Genomic DNA, 22,351 nt, shown 5'->3' with positions numbered 1-22,351 from the left:
TTGTACTATCAGCAACGTTGATAAGTGTTGCAGATTTTCCAAAGAACTTCAGATTCTCAAATTCTCTCTGATTTTTTATGCATCTGTAGTTGTTATTTCTGTGAAGGGCATCATGCCATCCTGCTGCACTTGTGACTCACTGAAAATCTTTTTTTGAGACTTAGCAGTATGATGTTCTAAGTAAGTCATGCTGAGAAAAACACTCATTTAGGATAAAATAGATCAAATTGTGTTTACAGTGACCAAAAAACTCCTAATAGATGTTGTATCCACAAAAATCTGAGAAGATAACCAGCTTTAGAGGGAAATAGATTAGCTGACCAGCAAATGTGTTGAAATAAGCCCGAGTATTTGGAAGGAACCGAAAGCAAAAGTCTCCATGCTGTTTTTACCATCCCCTTTTATGTCCTCACTCAATTAGAAGGTGCGTACGTTTCTCTGGCATCTGCTCCCATTCCTCATTATCTTGCTGGGGAAAGGGACAGACAGGAGAAAGAGAGGTCTGGGGAGGACGTGCCAAGGGAGAAGGAAGATTAAAAGGCCTTAATGGTTGTAAAGGGAACAAAGAAGATGTACACTACTTGTGAAATGGCCAGGTGAGCGTTCAAGAAGGGATGATCTTCCTCTCCTTGCACCAAATCCTCCAGCACTGCCTCCATAACTCCCAAAGAAGTCCATCTCTTTTTCCTTTTAATGACTACTGCAATTGGATATAAACTCATGGGCAAATATAGTGGTGACCCTCAGCTGGTGATTTGGAAATAAACGTGCACCTTCACAGGCTCCAGGTTCCTCAGGGCTGGAATCCTCTAACACCCACACTCTTCCACATCGATCTCACATCTTGGCTACCTCCAAACTACACCAGTGCTTTCTGGTAGTACTGTAGCGAGCTCCCAGAGGCACCAGTCAGCTGGGGACCCTCTGCAATTACCTGTCAGAGATACAACACAAGAGACCAGGAGCAGGACCCTTCATGACGGCAGGCTGCCATCTCCATCCCCTACCCCAAAGGAGACTGGGAAAAGCCATTCTGTCATCATTCGCAAATCCTGTGAAACCTCCATGATGCTATCAAAACACAGGCGCTATTGTAATCAGAGACCTCATCTATGGCAATTTCGTACAAACTGAGCACATCCAAGATACGATGAGAAATTAATTAATCTCTTCTGCAGCTTGCCAGCTCATATTTTTGTTTGATGCTTAGGTGTAGTGGAAAGAAATGACTTAAAAATGCTGGATAGGCTAAGCTTGATTTTTTTTTTAAGAGAATAACTATGCTCTAAGAAAAGTCTTAAAATTGGTAATTTATGTTAAACAGCGGCTGTTTCTCTTATCTATTAAAACAGCTCTGGCTTTCTTTTCAACTAACTGTATTAAAAGCAATTAAGGAAATTTTCCTATTTTAGGCTTGTGCAGCTTCAAAAACAAAAATCACGTGGTTCCTAAACTGTTCTAAATTGCATTTGTACAGAAATGTAAGTAAACTTTCACCTTTTTTTGAAAGAGTAAAATCTCTGTATTTATTTGAAAAGGGCACTAAATGGCTCCTGCATTTAGGACAGGATGGCAAGCCCTTTTTACTGCAATGTCTGAGCTGCTCCTGCTGCCGGCCTTTGCTATGATGTCAAGCGTCGGCCTTTGTGGCACTGCAATTTCCCTACTACAAAAAGGTTGATATTTGTGGACCAGATTGCACGGAATGAAATTTGCAGTCTCTGATGCCTGCTAGTGGGACATTTGTTACATGCTCTCTTTTGAATGTAGTAACACATATTTCAGCGTGGCACTGCTTCTTCAAAAGATTAAAAACCTCTTAGTCCTGTGAGACTTGTGTCAGCATCTGATTTCATGCGCAAGGTAATCTTTAAATATTAATACGGAGCAAGGTCATGCTCTCTTTAACCCCCAAAATGGAGTTAGTAAATCATGATCTGGCAGTAAAAATATACAGGGCACATCAGTATTTGTTTAGGGCAAAATCTAAATTTAAATTAAACTAAATTGGCTACTGGTATTTTTATAATCACATATACGTAATATATTATTTGTGGGCAGGGGGGAAGCACGGATATCCTATGAAGCTGTAGTTGAAAAATATTTATCAGGAGTATATTAACAAAATCTCCCCCATTGACAGCAGAGAACGTGGTATCTGGAATACCAGTTAGATAAATCTAAAGTGGGAATTCAGAATCTCCTGGGGCAGATCTGCTGCTGCCAGATCTCTGTTGACTGCAGCAGAACGAGTCAGTTTACACCAGATGAGCAGGAGCCTTTTGGGCTCTCGTCTAAGCTGAACCACTGATTTACGGCATGACACTGGTAGTCTCTTTGACCTCTTCATATGCCATTCACCCTACTAAGGAACCAGGGCGGGGGGAGTGCTGGACCTTGCTGGAAACTAGATGATAGACCCAAATAGACTTTCCCTAGGCAAAATAAAGCATTTCATAGTTAAATTTCTTGAGAGGGGCTGATGGGTTAGCCTTGTAATTCTAGATACATTACCATTACATGTTATCCGGAGCTCAGCTCCCAACGCAGCTGAGGTTCATGCCACACATAACTAACCACATTTGTTTTGCTGCCAGGGGACCTCCCTTGCTGCGGAGATGGGGAATGGCTTTATCCTACAAAAGAGAGACGATTGAACTCTGCAAGGAGTCAGTGTTGTGAGACCATGACCTTTCATACAAAATACTTAGAGGGCAACTGAGAGGTAGCAGAGTCTGGAGAGGGAAAGAGTCTTCATCTGAGCATTGGGAAATAAAGGGAGACAAATAATTTAAATTTAAAAATACTGCAAATGTGCTTGTTAAATAGACAGTGAATGCGTGATTCTCATTTAGAGCAGAGAACAGAGTATTTTAGCTTTGGCATTAATGATTCGAACTACCAAACAGGGAAGACTTTCCTTACAGAAGCATCCGAGACAAAAGCTGGTTGTAAATAATTGGCTAAAGTAGCTGCACTTTGGTCTTTGCTAAAGTTGCCGATTATTTCAAATTATGTATATAAATTTTGTCATGTGGACTGTTATGTCCATTGGGAGATGCGCTCAGGCTTTTAAACTCATTTCCTCTGGCCCTTTTACTTTGGTCCGAGCCCAAAAGTGTTTTATGGGCCTCATCTGTAGAGGTAATGGGTGTCTCTGGATCAGGTCACGCAGGCTGCATTACACCAGACACACGTCAGTCACTTCAAAGTGTACGGAACAGACTTGGAGTCTCTGAGATGCAACAGCTGCACTTCAGTCTCCAACCCTACAGAGCGACTAAAACAAGGTTTAAATCAGCCTGGGTCACCATTCGGGGCAGGTTCCTTGGCTCAGCGAAGCCATGATGTGCGCTTCAGCAGGAAAGATGCTCCTGGACCTCACAGAGCTTTAGGCTGCTTGGTGGCTGTGGTTTCCAGTCTGGGGTCCATGGATGCTCAGGGATCTGTGCATTTGTTCTGAAGGCTCTGCAGCAGTAACGAGGAAAAGCTTGCTTTCGGTAGGCTTATGTTTGTTAAGCAGGTGTCCACACCTCCACCGAAAGCTTTCGTAGAAATCCACAGATAAAAAAGTTTGATTTAAGACTTTGCTCTCATATATAACAATTTGATCCTAATACTTTGCAGTTCCTTATTCACAGATGGGTTTTTTTCAGCAGGTTCATAAATTGCTTTCGAAGTGTATTTCCAGTTCTCACTAAGCAGCCCTCACCTTCTAGAAACTCACTGGAGTTATCTTGTAATGTTTAAAAATGTACAGAAACCCAATCCTGTCTGGCACTGCCTCATAGAAATCAAACTCTGAGCAACAAAAAAACGTCTTCTGAGGAAAACGCGGGAGCAAAGAAACAAGCCGGTGGGCGACAAGGACACCAAGAAAGAAGCAGCAGATTATCTGACAAAATACAAGACCGGGGAAAGAGGAGGGGGAGGAAAAGGAGGACAGAAGAGAAGCAACTCTAGAAATCAGCCTGTAGGAGCAGAAAGCAACGCTGAGTCTCACTGCAGCCTCTCCTTTGGTCTGGAAGACAGCAGGGTCACAGGCTACAAGCTTTGCAGGGGTGCGGTGGCTGTGAGGTGGCAGGTGGCACCCCCTGGTCCCCGGGCAGCTCTGCCAGAGCCCTGCAGCCGCACGGCTCCTGGGCAGGCACCCGTCCCTCCTGCAACGTGCCAACCACGTTACTGTCGTCCCATAAATTACCAGTAACAACAAAACCACCGGGTAAACACAAACAAAAAAATGTGGCTGCATTTAAAGCAGGCAACCGCCCTGCTCAGAAAAGGGTCGTAAATGCCTCAGGAATTCAAAACGTTATCTTTTAAGCACAGACTGTCTTAGAAGGGTACGGGGAAGTTGTATTTGTCACCGTGTGTCAACTTCACGTTTACCAGCATCTGAGCATGCAGCGCCTTGCAAGGACGGAGCAGTCAAATATGGAGTAAACCTGGCAAAGCCTGGTTTTCCAAGTAGGAGAGCAGAACAGCCATTTCAGGGTGCTCATTTTAGCCAAACTACAGCCAGGCACTCTGCAGCTGGTCCCTTTATGGAGAGTGAACAGGGTGTCAGCAGTACAAGGAGTCACCACTCTCGAGGGCGTATTTCTGAGGGCTGCTGCAATACCCTGGTGGCTTTAGACCCCCAAAAATGGTCTCTGAGACATCAGGGAGGGAGATGACCAGGACAGGAGACAAAACACAGACAGCCAGGCTGGGGCTGGGGTCATCTGAAGAAGCCCTCAGAAGGAAAACCTGTTTCAGCAGAAGGTTTCTGGCTTGTCGAGAGCAGAATCAATGACAAAGAAACAGCAATTAGCATGATTTTAAATATTCCTCTAAAATACGCTATAAATCGTTTTGCCCTTGGGAGAGCCAGAACAAAAGACGAGCATAAAACTGCAGGCGAAATGCAAAAGGCTCCATCTCACTGTGCAGGCAGATGGAGTTATTTAGTAAATCCTCTACAGTCTTCTCTGGGCTATAAGGAAAGCAGAAAGAAAAGCTGCCCAAAGTTTCAGTCAATATTTACCTCTCGGGTTAATAAATTGTGATCCTGACCTCAACAAAAGTCAATATCTTCTGATTATTATACGCAGGCACCTTTTTATTTGTCCTCACTCATTGTATAATGAGTCACCCGTTTCCACTGGCAACTTCACTTTAATTTTGAATGTCTGAATTGAACAATCATTTATACTCCAAAGGCATAAGACAAAATTACTATAAACTAGAGCTGTAAAATGTGGACTTAGGTTGCTATTTCCAGTGAATAAGCAAGCTTGGGCGGGGGGCAGAAGGGATCAAGGATTAAGCACAAAAAATAGCCGTTTTAAATCCTCTTTTAAATACCTCTGAGTGACAAGGAGCAGAGAGAGGAAAGCCCTGAACTGTGCTATTAAATACAATAATGCTGCAAGTGTGGGAGGAAAGAAAAGACAATCTGGCCTGACTGGCAAACTTGTTTTAATGGAACATTATTAGTCTTTCTCCCCGAAATAACAAAGAGCAAGACCAGAAAATATATGCCAAGGGCAACAAGTATAGATTCACACACTTGCAAGCCAAGCCACAAAGACAGATCTGAATGAAAGCCACCCCACACTTGCTGCTTCGTTAGATGTGGGCTGGGCCAGAACTAGAGGGAGAAAATTCAGGGTGTTGTTCTTATAATTATGTAATGTTTTATATAATACCACAGGTGTGCACTGCGCTTTCCCGAAAGAAAATCAAAGCACAGCCTCCCCCAGCAAGATCAAGAACCAGCTAGAATCACAATTTTGCTCTTCAACTTCGCGTTTTTCGAACGTCCCCCACTGACTATAATAAAACCGTCCTTTGGGCTTACAAACCTTGTGATGCTGGAAAGATTTTCACCCACACAACCCGCTATGCCCAACTCTTTTTGAGAAAAGTAAGTTACTTTACCAGTTTAAGTTTGCATGGCTTGACATTATTCTACTATTAATCCCACTCTGGCAAACGACGGTGAGAGCAGCACCTCTCTAGCTTAGGCACCGTAATTTGTGAACAGCGGAAGGTCGGGAAGAGAAAATTGTGATCAAAACAATCATGATCTGCTGTCTACGTGAACACAAACAAAACCCATATAAGCCATCCTACCGCATTTATTCCAAATGCCGCATTATCTATCTGCGTGGCACTCCTCTGAAACCGTATCACCTTGCATTGTAAACAAAAAAATAGTTCATTATGACCAAAGTAGGCAATATTGTACTCACGGGAAAATGAGTACAGAAACACTATCTTCAAACTAGAAAAGAAGCTGGCATTTTCAGATGGGACGGTCAGCCCAGTGTTTAACAGTTCAATAAATATTTTTGTATTATCTGTTAATACTGTGCTCAAATTCTATATTATGCAAAAAGGTATATCAATCAGAAGGAGTGGAGTTGGGCTGCCTGAGCTTCAGAAAAAGGATGTCATCATAAGTAGATTTTCCCTTCTATTTCACAAATCCAGCTTACAGTTCACTTGCTATAAGCACATTTTAAATGGAGACCAGCAGACAAAGTAATTTAGACAGCTCGTACACGAAAAAGAACTTGATTTTCTAAAATAAAAATACATAAAAACAGAACGTAAAAAAATCCCCGCCACCACCAAGAACTCACAACCCAGAACCAGACAACGCTGAAGCTCAATAGATTTAAGGTTCATTTGATATCCTTAGACCTGCTCCTACTAAATTCAGATGTTTTTCACCATTAACTTAGTTGAGCTCCTTTATTTCCGTCTAATGACCTGTATCAGCAACCGCCACCATTACCACATCGTACCAACAACTAGACATGCTAATTCGTGTGCCATTAAACAGCATGCGTATCCATAGAGGAAGGCTGGAAACTGTCTTGTGAGCCGAAATTAATGACGTTTCAGTAGGTTTGAATAAATCTGTGGGCACTTTGTAGCTATAGAAGATTTTAATCAACAGCCTTTATAATATCTTGGAAACGGCAACTGATTTAAACTCATCAGAGTCAACAGACGCAAACTGCAATAAGGTGGGCAAAACACGGTTGGATGCTGCAGCTTCTGAAAACCTAGCACGCTCCCAGGGAGATGCTCATTTTGGAAAAGAAGTTATACCTCTGCATATTTTAGCAGACAATCTTGAAGTACGTTATCTTGAAGAGAATGGGAAGAATCAGACATAGTGGGACATTCCATTAATTTGGCTGACTACAGTTGGAGCCCAAGATACTCTAAGCCAAACTTCTTCATGGCAACTTTCCCCGGCCAAACTCACATAGAGTAATTTATATATTTACTGTGAAATAAGGAAATGTGTCCTAGTCTGCTTGTCCGTATTGGGTAAGAGTACAAGCTGAGCTCCTCATTTATGTTTGGGAGGAAGGCCACTGAGGTGCCTGCCAACACAGCATCCCCAGCCAGATGCACTTTTGATACACCATAACTACCAATGATCACTCTATATTACAGGGAAAAAAGAAGCAATGACATTTTTCATGACTGTAAAATGTTTTTTCTGTGTTTTCATTCTTTCCTATTTCAAGAACAAAAGTCAAAGGACCTTAAACACCGGTCAGCTTTGTGGATAGCTGAGGCCTCCAGGTCACATAATTTCATCAGAAAAAAAGGATTTATGTGCATGCATGTTTCCTACAGGGCAAAACTGGGGATGAGACAATTGCCCTTCCCTCCTGTAAGTTTCCAGAACAGAACATCCATAAATAGAGAGAGGGAATAGTATCCAATTCAGAATAAGCCATTTTTTGCAGTGAATTTGGAAATACTGCTCTTGTGGGAGATAAAATTCCCAAGGTCTCGTTCAAGATTCCAAGGCCTGACAGAAGAGCAGGTCATTTCCATGATGATACTTTTTTTGAGGTTATGCCGTCAGGAAGAAAACTTCTGCAAGGAGGTCAAAGTCCATCACCAGCGGGAGAATGAAGAAAAAACTCCAAACTAGTCCTATGCCATCCTCAGGTGCTGCAGGAGAGATGAGGAGAAGCATGCAGGGAAAAGGTCCCGGCCGTAGGCCACAGTGCTGTAATTCACAGCCGTGAATGCCATTGCAAGAAATGCCACCAATGTGGAAGAGCCAGAGGCAACTGAATCAAAGCGCTACCACCAGAGAGCACCTCACCAGGGAGCAGAGCAGAGCTTAGGCCCAGGTTTTGGATGGTGTGATTATTCCTCTCTGCCTTCTGCAGAAGGAAGCTTCACTCCTGTCACAAACAGCACCACGTTGCCGGCAGAGCCGCGCTGGGTACCGCACAGGCAACGTGCCACAGGCAGGGGCTCCACCGCCGAGCTTTGAGCAGCCTTCATCTGCACTGGGACCCAGCCATGAACTGTCTCCAAGATCAGGACTGCAAGCTGGAGTTCGTTTTTAAATTTCACAGCAAGCCAGTGCAAAGAGCAGAGGATATGATCAATGCGTTTATCGTAGCGTGTGCCGCTAAAGAGATTCAGTGAGTCTCCTAAATTAGTACAAGCTCCCGAATCCTAAAGAAATGTAAGAGGGTCTTGTGAAGGAAGGCAGGAGGCAGATGGTTTCTGCAATGGAAAACAACAAATTATTTTTGTTAGAGAATTGTGGAGGTACTGAAGGATCATTTCTACTGGCAGCCAAGATAGTAGCAGAGATAAATGTTATAAAATAGTAATTCAGCAGTTATTTTTTCACAGTCAGTCTCACTATGGGATGTATGTGATTTTAGTTAATCAGCTTAACATCTTCAGCTGGATGGATTTCTGTTTTCCTCTGTGCTCTGTCTCCTCTTTATTTTTCCAAGCAATAACCTAAAATATAAAGCACTGACCAAAGCATAATGGAATGGACTAAAATGTAAGAATCATAAAAGTACTTGTTTACAATAGAAGGCGTGGATTAATATTAGCAAGTGTTTGAAAGCACTGAAAGAACATTTTCAGTCTCCACCTTTATGATCAAGTAAATCCTTGCTTTATGCGGAAAATAATATTCAATAAAGAATACAATCTATATCTTGAATTATATAAAAATCACAACACTTCTTTTTTGTGCTCCTCTAAAATTCAATAAATAGTTCAATAGATCTTCTTTATTCCTTTCACCCTTCTGGGGAAAAAAATGATTCTCAGGCAAAGAGCTTGCAGGCCAAATTTCAATCTGAAAATAATCTTTATAGCTGAGTTATAAAACAATGAGAATAAGGGTTTATGATGTGAAAGTTGATGCAGACTTTACTGCTTTGGCATGATTGGTGAAGCTGTATTAAAAATAAATAAATTTAAAAAAGCAAACCCCAGAAAAACCCAGGCATGCTCCATCCTTTGACTAAATAATAGAAGCTGTATGCTATCATGACCATATAAATCTAAAGCCTTAAACTACTCCACCCTTATTATCTCTTCCAAAAGAAAAATGTTTATAATAATACCTATATTGACTTTTGCTTTTTGTTCAATAACAAGATTTACTGCCCCACTCTTCAGTCAATTGTAACCTCTTTGGGTCAACAAATCTCAATACTCATCTCAATAGAAGTCAATACCTGCTTATTACTTACCTCCGCATTTAGACGCCTATCACAAATTCTTATGGGCATCCCCTTGACAAGAAGAAATGAATACTTTCTCTTTAGTTTCTATACAAAATAGGCTGATGTGCTTTTCACGCTGTCGTTTTTAAAGCCATGGGATGATGCTGTATTTTTGGAAAACAATATTATACATTAATTTCTGGAACTATGAATTAAAGTTGTTTAGCTTTTCTGTGTCATTTCCTTAAAAATTCACAGAGTGACCTTCTTGTAATTCCTATTTTCTTCTCACATAAACTGTAATTGAGCAATCTGATATTTTTTTCTTCACTAACCGATAAAGGCAAATAACACTAAAAATTAAAAAGCTACTTGCAAGTAATAATACGCAAACTAACATCCCAGAAGTTCAACAGAGAAACGTAACAATCTCTTTCTCGGTTGCATTTGTATAAGGCTAGGATAAAAAATGAGCCTTGAAATTCACTATCACACCTGAATTTGTATACAAATTGATTCCGTACTTACATAGAGTCAATCCTTAGATAATCTATTCGGTACCTAAAGTGTCAAACATTTGCTATGAGAGGACAATCAAATCAGGATTTTGTGTCTTATATGTGAACAGATTAAATGGATATTTATTTACCATACAATCCAAAAGCTTGTATAAGAATCTTATCATAGAGTTGGATAATGAGAAATGTATTTTAAAATACTCACTGCACTTGGTTTTGAAAATTGGATTACTTACATCACGCATGTGTTCAGAACGGAAACTGAGAAAATACTGGTACAGAAGTCTGGAACACACGGTAAGGAAATGTCAACAGGTTGCAGAAGTTACGTTCAAAAGTGCCTTTAGAAGCATCTGAAGCACCTGCAAGGAACATCACTGTACTGGTCTTTTCTAGTTGTACGTGCAATTAGTTGTGTCAAACACAGCAGACAACAGATGGAGCAATGGCCCTAACCTTGAATATTATTATTTTGTTACCGTGTCTTAAAATCTTCGTTTCAGAACATCACAAATGGCAATCAGAGTATTTGTATTTCCAGCAACAGAAGGATGGAAGGAAAATAAGGAGAAGTGTATACTCAAGAAGCAAACGTAAATTCAATTTATAACTTCTTCATTTTAGCCTAGCCAGTGCAATTCATATAACACTATTTAAGGCTTGCTTAATATTGCACATTCCCACCACTGTCCCATAACATCTGCATTCTCTGAGGTAATACGAGGCTGTGCAATCTGGTGTAACTGCTTTCTTGTCATTGTCAGTTAAATCCTAGAGTCTGAAAAGCTTCCATAAAGTGAAAATTTAGATGTGCTTTATGTGCAGGAGATCCCATCCTCAACTTATTGACATCAGGTTTGCCTATACCATGGGGGATAAAAGTAGCGTGATGCATGAGAATCATGCCTGGACTTACCCAAGAAATGTGTTTGACTAACAAGGTGAGCCAATTCAGAATTAAATAGTTTTTCAGGCTAAACAAAATCAATATTATTTATAGGATGTAATAGTAGGCCTAAAAAAAACATTTCTAGCTTTTTAAAAATAGATAAAGCGATATTGATTTACAAAATGTAAGGCATTAGGCTGCTCAGATACACAGAACTGTCATGTAAAAGATCTAGGTCGAGAAACGCCAATAAAACTACCATTCATCTAATTAGTCGAAGAGCACAGTGAAAGGTCAAGCAAGGTTAAAGTGCTCTGTCTAGCGTCTGATATTCCTGCAGGATGACAAGTTATTCTTTATGACCAGCTTTAATGATCGTCTCCGACAGGCCGGTGGAGGCTCTGTGCTGCCTGGGCAGAGGGGCTGCAGCGGGGAGGCACCGAGAGCCGCCATCACGCCCCGTCCCCAGCCACGGCCGACCCTCTGCTGAGCCCGCTCTAACGGCAGTGCCATCGTTTACACCCCCATAGCAAGAGAACTGGATCTGTAGGATGTTTTGATCCAAAACACGCACGGATACATTAACTAGAAGAGAAGGTAAGCCCAGCTTCCTCGCCCCATCCCTTCTGCTGCAGATCTCCGTGAGGAGGAGGAGTGCAAGTGTGCTGCTGAAGGGCAGACGTGGTGGGATGCAGCCAGGAGTTATAAATGAGAACGTGTATGACCCAGAGCTGCTGCATGGAAGCTCTCCATGCACACCAAGAGATACAGCAAAGATCCATCTAATAGGGAGAAAATGCCAAAATTAACCTACAGCAGTTTCCACAGAAAAGAAGAATCCAGGATTTGGTTTCTATTCTGGCAAATGGTGAGGACTACACTTATTGAACTCGACTGTGATGCATTTTCTTCACAAGAACTGATAATAGCAAAACGGTCTCCAAATTAAAACATTAGTGCATTTTTATGTGATATTGATTAAAGGGGGTGGACTTTGGATACCGCAATATGAAGGATGACAGTAATCGACATGGATGAAGTACCAGTAGAAACACAGCAAAAATTCAACAAAGATCAAGTGCCCGAGTAAGGGAAAGCGAAGGAAAGAGGAAGAGACTAGAAAACATTTCTCGAGGGCAAAAATAAGGTTAAAGGATGATCATTAACGTGCTACTGGCACTCCACAGTTATAACGAGGACTGTGCAAATGAATACATAATAAAGAATAATAATAATAGTTGGGTAGCGCCAGCTAGATGGGAAGAGGCAGAGGACAATGGGAAGATCAGTCTAATAACAGAGACATTCTGCCCTGACTGTGGCAAAGGGCTTGGAAGATGCTCAGAGGGAGGAAATCTCCATGGAGATTCATGAAAGCTGTTCCTTATTATTATTTTGCAGAGGTATTTCTACCCCTGCACAAGCCCTGAGGCCCACTCAGATTTCCTGAAGGTCCTAGAAGATGAAACCTACCTTTGAAATGGGAAGAGCTGAAGTGTAAGCGGTGCTTTACAATCTTCTGAAGGAGGAGGTGAGCTACCTACAGGTCTACCTGCAGAGAGGCTATGCAGCGCTGCTACCACGCCATGGCCCCAGCGCCGACAACCCACCTCTCCCAAGAATCTCCTCTGCATTTTAAAAAATCACTCGCGTTTCAACACGTCACATTTCAGGTTTTCGTTTCAAAGTTGTCTTCGTGTTAGATTATTGACCAAACACAGGAGTCTGGGTCAGTATCTTTATAGAGCAGAGAGGAACAGAGTGACGAGGGGAGGGGAAAATACTGAAATGTTTGGTTTTACTCCATGATAACATATGCACCTCTTATTTTCTGAAACAGAGCTCAGTTAGTCAGGATATAAACCATTGTCACTACTTGCAAAACCTGAGCTCCCTCATTCACTATTTTCTATAGCTGCAGAATTAATAGGATTGATTACAGCAAGCATTCGACTTGCTTATATTTTAATTGAAAAGGTTCAGATATATTAAAGGTTTTCTACTATCAGCTTTTCAGATGGCAAGCAATGACGAGGCTGATGGAGCTACCAATGCAGCCAACTTTTAAGTGGGATTTTGACTGCGAGGGTTATCGTCACAGGAACCTCTCGAGTGCCGGCACATATTTCACTGGCAGAAAGTAAAAAGTACTATTGTGTTATGTATTCCGTTCAAGTTTCTCATTTGGAAATAGTTATGATTGTCATCCTTGGCCAGGTTTAAATTGACATTTTTATCACAACATTCCTGGCATGGTACTGCAAGTTACTTGCTTGTGAGTAGTTATCAGCTGGCAAAAAATTAAAAGGAGGTTGGCTGATTAAAATTATATGCCAAGAGCTATACGGAGACAACAAAATAACCAAAAGCAGACAAAGCCAGCAAAAATACTTTAAAAAAAATAAAAAAATCTTTTCAGAGAAAGGAAACTTATACATGCAAAAGAGTCATAAATCACACATCTTCATTTAATATTTGATCATCAAAAAGCTAATAATTAAAACTGGGAAGGTTAGGTTGGTCAAGTTTTACAGCTGAGCGCACTCCCTGTGCATGCTCAAATCAACGCTTATGAGATTAATTTATAAACTCTTCGAATTCTGAATCTCCAAGGTTTATGCTCTCTGTGCGTTGTTTGCATAATGCAGTTTTATACTACTAAAGCACTACCTATAAAGGGATTATTTTCATATTCAGCACATTAAAGATACAGCACAATTCATAGATATCGTACTGTGTTTATGCCTGAGATAGCAGGTAAAGTGTCTCTCGTTCTGATTATCTGTGAAGCAAACGTAGGAACGTGCATGTTTTGGGAGAGAGTGCACCCTTAGTGAAATTAATTCCCCAATGGTTTTATTAAAGTCTGCAAATTGCATTATTTTCCCATCATATTTGAAATATTGCACTTCCTTAATGCTTGCTCTAACCCATGGCATGCCATCTTCCCTGGGGTGTCTAGACATGGTGTCTTAGATTTATGTGTATGATCTCAGTGTGTTACAACATCACTCCTGACTAATGCATTATTACAATACTTACATATATTCCCAAGTGTCACTGTATTGATTAGAAAATCACCAATCTGCATATGCACACCATCTGTGCTTCAGAGAAGCAAAACATGCAGGATAACATTTGCCTCACTCAAAGGGAAATTCAGATACTACTAAAAGAACAAATGGGAACCCTTTTTTTATGTTTTGTTTTGTAAAATAACAAAGCCAAATGAATACTGTTTCTGCAAAACAACAGTCCATGCCCCTGACAGTTTAAAAAAGAAGCCTCTTCCACTCTACACAGCGAGGAGATCTACCTTTAGTTACAATATGCAAACCATCTGCCCTTTTAGAGATAGCAAATAATATGGAAGCGCACTACTGCTGTAATGAATTTTAAAAATCTCAGCTCAGATGCAAGAATAGGGGACTTTTCATCAGAAGGGGCTGTAGTCAGCAGCGAGTCCTTTCTCAGCTGAATGCTGCAAGAGCGGTTGTAAAAGATGAATGAGGCCCTTGCTTACTGGGGTGAAATGCTTTTAAAGGACAAGAATCTGCTTATCTTTGATTGATTGCTCAGTCTGATACTTTCCTTTATAAAGTTTATTGACTACAAGCCCATAAATCAAAGAAAAACAAATCACAGGTTCAATTTTGGGGGCATTGACATCCTGCCATCTTGCAGCAATAGCTTAGAAGTCGCAGGGCAGGGAAGAGGAGGGATATGGGGGACTCATGGAGACAAAAGCATCTATTTCAGGTAAACCATTGCTTCAATTGCTTATAAATGATTATTCATTTGTGCCCTATAACATTTTTAAGTCAAGAGAAAAATGCAGACAACCAAGCCGCCCAGATTATTTTTTTTTTTAGGTCCTTAAATGCAGCATTTACAATTACCATACCTACTTTTCATTGTGTTGCTGCGTGTCTCTCCGGGTCTGTGAGATTACAGTCACATTCCCACACATCCCTCACCCTCTGTAAGGATGTTACATTTGCAATTTAAACCGTCAAAGCGAGAATCAGATTTCTTTCGGGGGGATTTGAGGGTTTGGGAAGCTTAAAATCTCTACGCTGAAACACCCCATACAGTCGCATGTAAGGAGAGCACATGCCATAGATCTTGCTCATATGGGGCATACGGTATAATATGACAGCACGATAATACAGATTAATTTGTGCTGTTGACCTTGACACACTGTTCTATTGTGTCTTCTTTTAAAGTCAGCACTCGGGTCACTGGAACATCTGGTGTTTAACAAAAAAATCCCATTCTGAACTGCTAAATGTGTTGAAACAAATGGTACTGTACTATCATTACACAGCGCAACCCCTCTGCTAGGGGTCTAATTTCAAGGCTACCCTGGCTGAACTACATTATTATTAGTGGTTTTATAATTCACATCTTGCCACAGTACACAAAACACCTAATTATCAAAAGTAGCCTTTTAAAAGCTGGATTGTGTTCCACGTAACCGGGACTGACTGTCGCTTTCTTTTCATTTTATCTTTGGAGACATCTGGAAGGGCTCAGCCCGCACTGCTGAACCTCCTGGCCTCGACCCAGCGCAGCACTTTAGCATGCACATGTATTTATCCACATAAGTAGCCCCCTATGTTTTAGCAGGACATGCTTTGCAGTCATGCGCACACTAGACTACCTCGCCGAGTGTGTCAACTGGGTTCACCACGTCGGCTAGAAATTGCCCAGCGCTCAGTATTGCGTCCTCCGCATCTTACACCCTGTTATTTTCCACTTGTGCTCGAATCTGACCCAGCGCTCAGCGCTGGGAAAAGCTGATGCAGCCTTTTAGGGGGAGACTGAAGATCGGGGGGACGGTGGGTAGCAAAGAGTGAGCAGCTTTGTTTCACAGGAGTAACACCACAGTGTTTAACATGAAAAAGAAAAAGCAAAGGGCGATGACTCTGCCCTAGAAGGTATGCCAGCACCTTACAACCCCTCTGATACCGCTGCCGTCCCCACGCCTCTCTCACACCGCTCCCCCAGCTCTGTTTCCCAGCAGGCATTCTCCATGTCACCAAACACACCGGTTGTCTCTGCAGGATCCTAGGGAATCTCACAAAGCTTCCATGGAAAGGACTAACAGTTTCCAGCAGTCCAATGACCTTTTCCTGACCCGAAGCAGATCTATTAGCATTTCAGCTTTCCCAATTAGTAGGGAGGCACGCCACCCAAGCTGGGCTCTTCCAACTGCGTTGTGTTTGTGCGGTGAGTCACGGTGGGCTGATTCTCCCCCGCTTCACAAACCTGTCAGTCATTTATGCCCCAGCAAAGCAAGTATGAAATGCTACAACTCCACTTTTTTACCTGATTCGCCCTCGCTCTGCAAGTGCAGGCAGAAAGGAATTATCCCTGAGAAATACAACAGTAGTGGAGTCCTACATATCTAATGTATCATCCTTTTTTTTTTTTTCTAAGGTGGAAAAAATCCCCACAATCAAGAGCAGGGAAAATTATTGTAGGCATCTATGAACTAAAACATGAGAGTCTGAATGCCTGAGAAGGGACCTCCAGCTCCTGAGAAAAGGGAACACTGCTGAGGCAAGCGTGCAGGTGTATTTACAAAGAGCAAGGGATGCTCATGCTGAGCCAAGAAAAGAAGGGGTGACGGGAAGAGGATCGAGCTCATTCAGCACAGGAAAGTAATGGCCCCAAAAATGCCTTTGACTCACAGAAGGAGGAGGAGGCGGCGGCTGTTATGCTCTGACTTGGGCCAAGGTGAAGTCATTTCCAGTTGTCTTAAATGCGATTTCTGCCATGAGGTCCCAGCTGATCTCCATGAGAAGTTTGTCTGTGGTTACTGAAAAGGAGAAAATAGAGAAAAAGACTGACACCACTGAATGAGAAGACAGCATCGAGCAATCAGTCGCCGAAGACCTAATCTCATTAACTCCTCCTAAGATTTCAGACGTCAGTCTGCAGTTGGCAGCTAGTGGAGAACTGAGTACAATGAGGCATCTTTTAAACACTATTTTTTCAGGCCATCTTCCTGATCTTTTTATACTTGTTTGTTCTGCAGTTTCTTAGAAGTTACAACTGCTGAAGGAAGTAGAGAAAACCCAGAAAAAAAACCCCAAACTAACCTGCTCTCCTATGCAGCTTCACGCCGCTGGGTCAGTGATTAACAAAGACAAGGTCCTACTGCAGGGAAGCTAAATGGAGTTCATTATGGACATGAAAGTTAGCAGGGCCAAAAAGGTGAGACTATAGGAAAGAGGATGAAATAGGAGCCTAACAAGTGTGGATTTTACTTCCTCAGTGCCATAAGGACAGCTTTCAACTACCAACTACTCTAAAAAATACGTATCTAGATAATAGTGCCTTTAAGATAGGTGCTGTCCTGTGTGCTATACTGTTATGTATATATACTCAGAAAATAAAAATTATAATGTATAATAAAATTCTGTGTTGCGCTGCAGCTGCAGAATCTTTGTCTTCCAGACTGAAAATTTGTTTTTGCACTTTTGCCTGGAAAAATTAGGAAAATGGAAAGAGAGATGAATAACATTTAAGTGGGTTAGAACGATGTCATTAAACCTGGGTGGAGACATCTACCTCAAAACCCCACAAAACTACAAGTTTGTCACCAGTGCTCACTGCTTGAGTGCCTTGGGAATGCCAGCGCTTCCTGGGGGTGCTTCCCAGCAGCAGACTTCCCGGAGAAGGAGACTACAGACAGTTTGCTCCTAAACACACCGACAGAGCCTGGAACTACAGCCAGCAGACACTGAGATACCAGAGGATTTTCTCGGCCCTGAAGCCTGCAAGCGGTGGCCTGTGTCTCACTTGCAGATAATTTTTGGCCACACACTGTAGTACCAGGTACCTGGGCAACACAAAGAGGGTAAACTCTTACAGTGTGTCATATTTTTCTCCCCAAAATTGACAGTGAGTAATCGATCTTTCAGGAGTACTTTTGGTTTAGGACATTTCCACGTTGATTTTACACTGGCACTACCCCCTGTTCCTGTAGTTTGTTAGAGAACCTGAAGTTTTCTGCTACAGCTGCCAACGTCCTGTGTTACCAAAGAGTCCAAGTGGCTTCATCACAACCCTCCCAAGATGACGTTTGAGTAGGTGCCAGTCAACCGATGACCATGAGACACTGGCCACTGCAGAGGTTGCTTAGAAGTGGAGTTCACCTGCAAAAAGTGTATGTGATGGTGAGGCTAGAAAACCAAGTACTTTTCAAAATAAGTTATTTGATTAGCTTAGAAAAAACAGGCCCAAAGGAGTTATGAAAAGTAGCAAACCAAAGTCTCAATGAAGCTTCAGTCTCCAAGAGATCAAAGGCTCCTAAGGAGTGTGTAGGCACATACCTTTGCCAGAACATACGTCCAGTAACGTCAACGTGTAAATAAACATGACTTGAGGTCCCTGATTCCAGGATTGCTTGACACCTAGGACACTGGGAAGAAAAAAGAAAGTGGATAAGTAGCTGACGAATAGTAATATATTGGTCCCTGTAAGTAACAACCTCAAGGATCTCTGTACAGATCAGCACTCTCAATAATTTTAACCATATATAGTATACCAACAACTTATTTTACTTTATTTCTTTTGTTGCCAACGTTTAAGTGTCACATAAATTATTCTTCTGAACTAATAATCATTGTTACACTTTTCTGGGGAAGGGGACTTCAGACCTTTTATGAGACACCAATTAGGAGATGATCTGTTGTCAGATGTTAGAGTATATTAATGTGGCGTTAACTTGTTTCCAACAGCTTTTTAATGGAAGTGAATTCAACAAGCAGCACATCCTAGAAGGGAGAAACTGTCCCCGTTTGCACTGCTGCGCAAAGCAAACCTCAACATAAAGCAAGAGGGTGGACACAAAGAGCTACTTACCATGAGCATCCCTAAGCAACTGCAGTCTCAGCAGAGAAGACAGGGATGAATCAATGCAAGTCCGAGTAAACTAGGCAAGAAGAAAAAGGAACAAACGGACAAAAATGTAAACTTTCAGCAGTCATTAACATGATAATTTTGATGAAACTTCCTAGGACCCTACAGCTACATTGTTCTTCAGAAAGTGAAGGGCAATTTGAAACAGGGCTCGATGATTTAAAATTCTTAAATACTTGTGTGAAAATCTGGCTTGTAATAGCAAAAAAACACCCAAAACATAACACTGAAATAATAGCAAAACATAATACTGAAATAATAGCACAAAAACTGGCACGTGATGATAATTATATTGCTAAACCATGTAAGATCTTGAAAATATCATACTTTTAACATTACTCCCACTGTTACATGTTCTCAGACTTGAAGAGAAAATGAAGAACCTAGTTTGTTATTTTGCTGAGATAATAACAGTTATAAAAATAGATTAACTGTCAGTATCATGAATTAATATCAGAGAAGTACAGAGGCTCAAACAGCAGACTTAGGCCATAAGCAAAGAAGCAAGAACACAAAGCTTCTGCATTGACCTGGCAGAGGATAGCCACGTTGCTACTGCGGAAAAATGCTTACATAAAATTAAATTTGTGTTTAATAATTCCATGTGCTTCTAAAATCTACATTTTGTTTTGTTCTACATACAGAGGCAGCTTTTGATGCTAAAGCATAACGCACTAGCTACAAAAGCTGATGCTCAAGTTAAAAATCTGCAGGTTTTAGTTCGTGCTTTCAACCTTTTTTTCTCCCCCCCCGTTTTTTTTTTAAAGAACCTCTGAACGTCTAAATGATAACATGTTTCAAGTAGCTGCTCCTTCCCTGGAGTTGAACAAAATTGAAAAGATCAAAGTTAGTGCAATCTTGTTCAAAGGTGAGGAGGTGAAATCTTATGTGTGCTGGAGGATCAGAGCAAATAGAAATGTACAATGCTTAGTGTGCGACACCTGAAGCCCACTTTCATCAAGGTACCTCATTTTCATCTGAATTCAGAATGTATCTCATTTTACGGTAAAATAAGGAACAGCACAGGATTAGCTTGGTTGCAAAGAAAAGAAGCCCTTGCCCAACACTGGAAAGTAAACATCAGTAAAAGGTGAAAATGGTCAATTTTTTTTTAGAATGACTAAATTCACCACATTGAATTGTATATTCCTTCTTTAAGTAGCATTTATATAATTGAGTAAGATGAAGCCATTACACCCACGATGTTTCAAGTATCATAATGCTGTTGATAGTTGAAGAGTTTCTTGAAAAAAACACTGTGTTTTGAAGGGGGCTGCAGAGAGGGACATCTAAAAAGGGTATGTTTTTTTCCATAAAATCTTCATGTGACTGATGTGCCCTGACATAATGTATCACGATGAAATACAGCTGCCAAAAAAGAACTTCAAATGATGCCCTTTTTCTGGAGAGAAAAAAAAAAAGTGATAAGAAAATAGGTACCTTTTCAGCAAAAGCTTTTAAAGCTTTAAAAGCACAGCAACCAGTAAAAAGGTTCTCAGGTAAAGGCTTCTTTACTCAATTTTGTCTAAGTACCTAGAAGCTAAATGGGGGGAAAAGGGTATGGAAAATAATGCTCCAGCCTCCATGAGAACTGGAGGCATCCTGAACACAAGGCACAGGAAGACAAGAGGATTTTAACGTCCTCGTCCTGCCATAGCATTTTCAAACGCATGGGAAGATCCATTTCCAAATTATTGGGAGTTGTGCTAGATTACGATAATAACGCTGATCTGAGACCGTTTTAGCATAAAGCTGGACCTAAACAGGGCAAAGCAGTCACAAAGGTGCAAACATTCAGGAGCTGAACCGAGATCCACATTTCCATTGTCCCTTTCTGAATACGTAGAGTTTCTTTTGCACATCTTCCTCTCCTAGGGCTGTTGCTATAGGGCTCTCAAATTCCAACCCGTACTTCGCTGCCTGAAAGCAGTAAGTATTACCTATACATTGTCTATTACGGATCAAACCTTGACCCGAAAATCAGTCCAGAGCAGACTACTATAAAAGTCTTTTACATACAGCCCTCTCGGGAGCAATCCCACACAGCTGCCTGCCAAAGCCTGTTTCTCAAGGATTCACCCAGCACATCCACTCCCAAATTCTCACTTTTGTTTTCTTTCAAACCTCGACCCTGACAGAAAATCTGCTTTAAAAAGTGTCTAGTTTTCCAGTGGTAGCTCCAGAAAACAAACTGCTGGAAGTAGAGCATGCGGAGATGCTGGGGTCTGCAAGCTGGGCATGAACTGGGTTCGGGGACAGGGCAGAGACAAAGGTGACAAGACACCCAAAGAAGAGAGATCCAAAGATTAAGAAAGGACATGCAGAAAGTGGCTGTGTCCAGCATAACATGTGTGCACAATTAGACTGGGTGCAACTGAGTCCTTCACCAAACTACTGCCTTAGTTGAGGTCAGAAATTATGTTGTTGAAACTTGAGTGCCTTCTGGATTGTCAATTGGCTCACATCTCTACTCGTTTTCCTCTTGGCTACATAAACACCCACCTCCATCTATCACAAAGTATGATCCAAAATGCACATAAGCAGGTCCCAAAGGGGCGACGCAATCTGCTGGTTCACACGTGTTAGCGCAGGGCTTAGAGTAGAGAAATCAAGCTCTCATCGTTTCCTCTTTATCAGCATTCCAGGTCACCGTTTCTTATTTTACCTTTGGGGTACGGAAAGAACCGATCTATCATCCCACGTCCATGGCCAGCCTCCTGCGATTAATCTGAGCAGAGAACCATGAAAACGCTGTGGGTACGCTGAATCTCTCGATGGCAGGGAATCTCTATGTGTTTCATAAGAAACGTTACATTGACATAAAATATCTCAGGCTCGGTCACGTCGTGCAGCACAGAGTGGGTGACTCACAAGCAGAGGTCGTGCCGACTGTGTGTCTTTACGCTTGAGTTCGCTCTTGCGTTTTGGTGGCATGTAGACAGTCGTACTTGCTGCTTTGAAAGGGGTGACCTGCTGGGGTTTCGGGCTTCTTCTGAAGTGCTCAGCAGAACTGACTTTGGGGTATTTCTTTAACCAAAAGTTTCTGCGGTGTTCAGACGCCCCCAGCAAATCTCCTAGGCTCCTTTACACACTGGTGTTTTGCATAAATCACGAACAGTGTGCTGTAAGCATAAAGACGGCTTTTAGTCACTGCAGACACCACCAACAGCGCCGTGTTTCGAAGCTTCTCGTTCCTACGGGACTGCCCCATTCGCCTGCACAACCGAAAACGTGCAGCCAGCCACTACGCTGGTGCTCGCGACAAAGTCTCGCAAGGTGGGATAATAGGTCAGATGTATCATACTGTTATTGTTCCCTTCTGTATTTGTGTTTGTTATGGACTATAAACCCTGATGATCCCATGAAGGGCTGTGACCATGAATCCCAATTGGCTGAGCAGCGCTATTTCATGGTGGGGCGAGTCCGGCGGTAACGAATTCAGTCAACATAATGATTTCGGTTTCACTGCACCGCTCTGCTTCCTGGGAACCTGCAGAAGATGAGTG

General features: G+C 41.8%; 1 long non-coding RNA gene across 1 annotated transcript; it reads right to left on the bottom strand.

The window, feature by feature from the left end:
* Nucleotides 1-10,153: 10,153 nt before the first annotated feature.
* LOC134519603 (uncharacterized) lies at nucleotides 10,154-22,097 on the bottom strand. Its single transcript, XR_010072259.1, has 5 exons — nucleotides 21,511-22,097; nucleotides 18,789-18,858; nucleotides 18,257-18,345; nucleotides 16,610-16,737; nucleotides 10,154-10,386 (listed from the first exon to the last, which is right to left on the bottom strand). It is a non-coding gene; the product is annotated as an uncharacterized LOC134519603 (long non-coding RNA).
* Nucleotides 22,098-22,351: the final 254 nt, after the last annotated feature.

This window comes from Chroicocephalus ridibundus, chromosome 8 (assembly GCF_963924245.1).
Source record: "Chroicocephalus ridibundus chromosome 8, bChrRid1.1, whole genome shotgun sequence".
NCBI lineage: Eukaryota > Metazoa > Chordata > Aves > Charadriiformes > Laridae > Chroicocephalus > Chroicocephalus ridibundus.
Note: the sequence above shows the minus strand (reverse complement) of the source record. Positions and strands in the feature narration are given on the sequence as shown.